Consider the following 6,000-nt stretch of genomic DNA (forward strand, 5'->3'; position numbering starts at 1 on the left):
ACTTTCAATTTAATTGATCAGGGTAATATGTCTAATTGTTTTGTATAACTAATATTAAAAAAGCGAACGTAACTGCGTCTGTCTGTCTATCTTTAATTCTTTCACGGCGCAAACACTTAGTTGCAACCTTGAATCCTGAAAGAGTACTAATGCTACTTTTTCATACCTAATACCTAACAACCGACTCTTAAAACTCGAGCGATGCCGCGGGCGTCAGCTAGTTTTTATTTTGGTACGAAACCTCAACGTTCACACCCATTGTAACATTTTTCAGGCTAACTACTCTCTTTGCAATCACTAAGGCATATTTTCGATACTTTGAATGTGAAATATCGTTTACTCCATAGATATTTCATTTATTGGTAAGACTGACGTACGCCGTGACGGTAAACGGCATGACGGTCTCTTAGACCGTCTGTTTGGCGTGTATCTATGCTAATATTATACATGCGATAGTAATTCTGACTGTTACCTCTTCACGCTAAAACAACTGAACCGATTTAGAAGAAATTTGTTATGGAGACTGTTTCAGTCCTGGGGGAAGGAAATGGGTTACTGTTTTTAATCCACCCCTAGAGGGCGTAAACTCGGAGTTGATAGTTTGTGTGCTATATAGGAGGTAAAGCCGTAGGTTCAGCTTGTTATGATAGGTATATATCATTACCATGTAGTATATATTTCTGCAAAAACATATTTATTTCATAAACGAAACTATGCTTTATTTATTTTACTCCGTATTTAATTATTGGTTTTCTTTCATTACAAATCCTTTAAATAACCACCAATTTCGATGTTTCACATCTGTCTGGCGTTCCGTGTTGGCCAGTTTTTTAATTACATGCTATTATTCCTTCACATTATATGCCCAAATAACAATAACGTTGACCGGGATATTTGGTAGGTATTAAATATATATAAGACAGCAGATCCCGAGGTCCTTCGTTTAAAGCACAGATAACGCCGATAAAAGTTATTGGGAGGTCGAAGTATGCTCACACACGTTTCTTGAACTCTTTTCAGTCGAATTATGAGAGTGAGAGAATAGAGATGGTAGAGAGTGTGTTTGCACACACACATGTTCACTAGTATGCCCTGCGTAGTTGGCTGGTCTCCCTTGAGATCAGCAGCCGTGGCCTTTTTTTACATTTTGGTCTTATACACGAAAGTTTTTGTCTAAAGATATTTCAACGTAAAATAGCTACATATTTCCCTAGTACTTGATCATAGAATGGAGCCATTATTATATAACTTCACCTACTTATACAAGATATAATTATATAACATTAATAATAAAAAAGCGTGGACTTAGTATGTATTGATTTCTAGGAAGGATATATAAAAGTATAATTGTTCTTTACTGACATACTACTGTCTAATTAAAATGGTGGAAAAGAGTAACTAATGAGCCCTTGCCGGTTATTCTTGGTAGAATCTACTTTCTAAACCAGTCTAAAATAGTAGCTTTACATATAATTCAACACATGCCGATTCAAAAGTGATTTTATGAACCTACTTAAATAAAGAATATTTTAATTTTGGTTTTAAATACATTTTCTACTAATGCGTTTAGATATATATTTACGCCAAGTATGGGTATTTAACTGTATATAAATAAAATTAACTTGATAATTAAATAAACAACAAAAAAAATCCTGTTTAAAAGTGCAGAGCAAAATATCTTTTAAGTAAAGTTTTATAAAAACATCAGGCGATGTTTATTGTACGTTCGGTAAGTAAAAGCGGTTTGAAAGGCTTTTTAAACGTCCGCCCCGTTAAGCAACACCCACTCATCAGTTATTCTACTGCCAAATATTATAATTCGTTTCGTTACATATAATAACAAAAAATATTTTATTTTTAACTGTCATGCCCTTGTCATGATTGTAACTTTATAAGCAAACGGCTTATGAGCAAAAGACCCAATGAAGCAACAATAGTATAATGTTCGACGAAACGTATTCTTCTTTTGGATGCTATTTGCATGGACACGCTGATAGTGCCTAATATGGGAGGACCGTAAAGTCGGCACACTCGCAGCGCTGCAGCTTCTCAAATACTAAAGCACTGCAAATCTACGCATTCATTTAACCAGTATAAGTCCGAGGTCATCAAACATCAAAATATGGCTTTTCTAATAAACTGTTCCCCACTTCCGGTGACCCGAGACTTGGCGCCTATTAAAGAGCCAAGCAGTTCAGAAGGGTAATAGCGCCAGCGTCTGGAGCACAACTTTACTGGACGATCTTTTGAATAGCGTGTTTTTTTCTATAATTGATACAATATACCCTTTGCCTTTTATTTGATTCTATTATTAAGATAAAATACTAAACAACTTTATTATTAACTTATAAGTGATATAATTATATGTTTAAATAAGAGTAATAAATATTTCAAACTTGATATTGAATAATTTGTTACACTTTTACATGTAACATTTCTTCTAATTTGTTCAAATTGCGATTTTTATAGTTTCATATAGTTTCACCTGATGATAAGTGATCACCACCGCTTATAGACATTAATGTTGTTAGAAATAATAACTATTCCTTACATTACACCAATGCGCCCCCGACCTTGGGAGCTAAGATGTTATGTCCTTTGTGCCTGTAATAACACTGGCTCACTCACCCTTCAAACCGGAAGACAACAATATTAGGTATTGCTAATTGGCGGTAGAATACTGATGAGGAGGTGGTACCTACCCAGACGGGTTTGCACAAAGCCCTGCCATCAAGTGAGAATTGAAGACGTTCTGCAGGATTGAAGCTAACCATACTACCATCGGTTTGGATTTTATATACTGTCTACATTTTAATGAATAATAATAAACTCGAAGTCGAAACAAATATACCGCATCATCGTCTATAATAATAACAAATTGAGCTATATTTCCTAAATAACAATGTTTTTAAGCAAGTACGGTACCATAGTGTTTGCCTTTGTTGTTTATAAATTGGGGTAAAACCTATCACGTAAGCTTTAATTTACCAACAAATACAATGCATTATTTGTGTTTGGTTAGCCAGACAACAATTATTGTATATTCTAATTATAGAATTCTCTATTTGACAAGGTTGGACTTCAAGGAGAACCTTTACAAACCTTTTCATTAGCAAGTATTCTTATCAATTATAAGAACACTTGTACTAATAACAAATTTAGAACAAGTTTATATTAATATTTAGCCTTTATTCTTAATTTTATACAATAAAAATTATGAAAAATTTCAAAAAGTTAAATGTTAAGAAGAAAAATAATGTGAATCTACAATATTTCTTATCATTCTTACAATATGATGTATATTTATTAATAATATGATGCTGACACGGTACTACATTTTTGATCCGTACCAAATACAACAATCGCAGTGGTTTTTGTGGATCCCATATAACCCGGTTCCTCCACGAGTTTTTACCGTACAAAAAAGAATGATTTATCAAACTCTGCTACTCTGTAAATAGTAAAAAGTATTTAGACACGCTCTATAAAAAAAATCTCCATGATTATAAAAAATAACATATGCAAATGAATAAAAAATAAAATTATAATAAAATATATTTTTTATCAAATATAATAATATGTACAGTTATATATAGTGGTAAAATAACTTTATAAAAGCACTCGTAAATCTGAGAAAAATATATACATAAAAAAGTATGTTCCTAGATATTGTATGGTCAACATTCTAATTTTTCGTTGTCATGACGATATTTTTACTGACGATCGGGCAAGCGATCAGGAAGCTCACTTAATGAAAAGTGACTACCACCTCGTGGACATTCGCAACACCGGTTCTGCAAAAAGGTTCTCAATTCATGTCGTTTAAAAACAATAGCTGGCTCTACGGAATGGATGAGTATCGCAGAAAATAAATAAAATCGTGCTTTTGTGGAATCCCAGATATCGGAGTTAAGTTAATGGAATTTAAAATATCTATCATAGTGGATCGTCCTGGGCAAGCTTCGATCATGATAATAATATCAATCGCAATCCAATGTTGGGCATATGCCCCTTGAAAGGACCTCAACTGCCGATTCCCCATCCCCGCTACAAGTTACTATCCGCTACCTTTTTCAAGTCATCAGTACACCTGCTTGAAGCCCGTACGTTGTGCTTGTCAATCCGTTGTCGTCATTCCATCCGTGGAATTACCACTCCAATGGCCATCGGTCTCTCAACATACGTGACTACTTTTAAAAGGTTACAAAATTATAAGCCGATTCCAATTGCGAATCAGAGTTTATCCAGAACAGTAAGTACCATAAATGTCACACTAATTGTGGTTTTTGTTTATGATGTTAATTTTCTTCCATAAAAGTATTTTTTCCGAATTCATGATTATAAGTAACAAAAATGAAATAGGAATATTATAAATAAATTCTATATCAATCATTTAAATGATATCGTTGAAATTTTGTTAAAAACTATCGATTATAATATACCTATTCTTTAAAATACAAATACGTAGAAATAACAAACAATAAAAGCACAAATACTAAATATTATTAAATTAATTAATTGATTTCTTCATAAAGGGTTCACTTCAAATGTTTCTTGAGCTGTAATCAAATATTGATGATAGCAATTTTCATTCATTGAAATGTCTCTGATAACAAAAGAGCTTGGGACTAAATCAGAAATTCTTAGTAACATAATGCTCGGCCGATATTTTGCTATTATTATTTCTGTTGTTGGTCGGATTTAAGTTTGAACTTGAGTTATATGCTTTTAATATATATTAATAGTATAAATGGGCAAGTAAGTTTGTCTTCGTCTCTTCATGCTTAAACTGATAAACCGATTTGATGGAATGAGATGAAAGTTGGTACGAAGATAGTTTAAAACACGAAGGACAAAAGCTATTTTTTTAAATCACCCCTCGAGGGTAATGAAATCTGTTGGTTGATGGTTTGAGTGCTATAGTTAAACCTACAAAAATTTTGCGCGGGTAAAGCCGCTCGTTCAGCTAGTTGTTTGTAGTCAGCTTGTTATATAATTTACCTTGCACTTAGCGGCAAATAAAACCTTCTCCTCAAGGGAGAGGAGGCCTTTAGCCCAGCAGTGGACCAGCCAAATTTACAGGCTGCTAATGCTAATGCTAGCGGTAAATAAAACCAGCTTGGAACAACGTATAGATTATGTCACATGACGTATCAAATCTATCAAAATCTATTTACAATTAATAAAAATATTGAAATATCATACAGATAAAAAGCCCATTGAAATTTTAATTTATGTCTGTATATATTGTTCAAATGTATGCGGTAATTTCGACGAAATCGTTTTGTTTTTAATAATGATAACCATTGTTTTCACTAAGGTATTTTATATAATATTTAGGAATAATGTTTACACATGACACACAATAAATTACTATGTGGTTATATATATATTATTTATATTTATTTCACGCTTATTTCCTATAGATGACTGAGTATATTTTTGAGCTATTTATAGCCTAACATTACAATTACTATAGACAATGAATGCGTTGAAAACATTCAACAACAACTATTACGTATTATTTTCAATTTAAAAACAGAACAATGATTACTATAATTTATAAAAAAAAATTGCCACCGCTATCGGCAGACATTATTAATTAGTGCCACGTCTGCCACCATGGTAGCTTTGCAGTCGATTGAGAACACTTTTTGTAAAAAGATAGGTACTATATAATTTTTTGATCGCTGTCTCAGACCAAAAAGTGACTTGATACTAAGGAGACTGGAAAAGCCGTGGTGCAATAGACGAAACATCGAAATTGAACTACCCATTTTCGAGTAATCGGTGATCGGAAAATACAAATAACAAATAGAAATAAATTTAATTATATTTAAATGAATCTAGCTAGGTCTGTTAATAATTTTTATCCAATGAGAATATTTGATCATTTAATAAAAAATCTGCATATTTCTTTTCCTTGTGTTGCTGTAGTCGAGGTGTTTATTATTATTATTTTTTTTTTTTTTCAAGTTATATTTTCAGCTTCATTCTGAT

This window comes from Vanessa atalanta, chromosome 18, assembly GCF_905147765.1.
Source record: "Vanessa atalanta chromosome 18, ilVanAtal1.2, whole genome shotgun sequence".
Taxonomy (NCBI): domain Eukaryota; kingdom Metazoa; phylum Arthropoda; class Insecta; order Lepidoptera; family Nymphalidae; genus Vanessa; species Vanessa atalanta.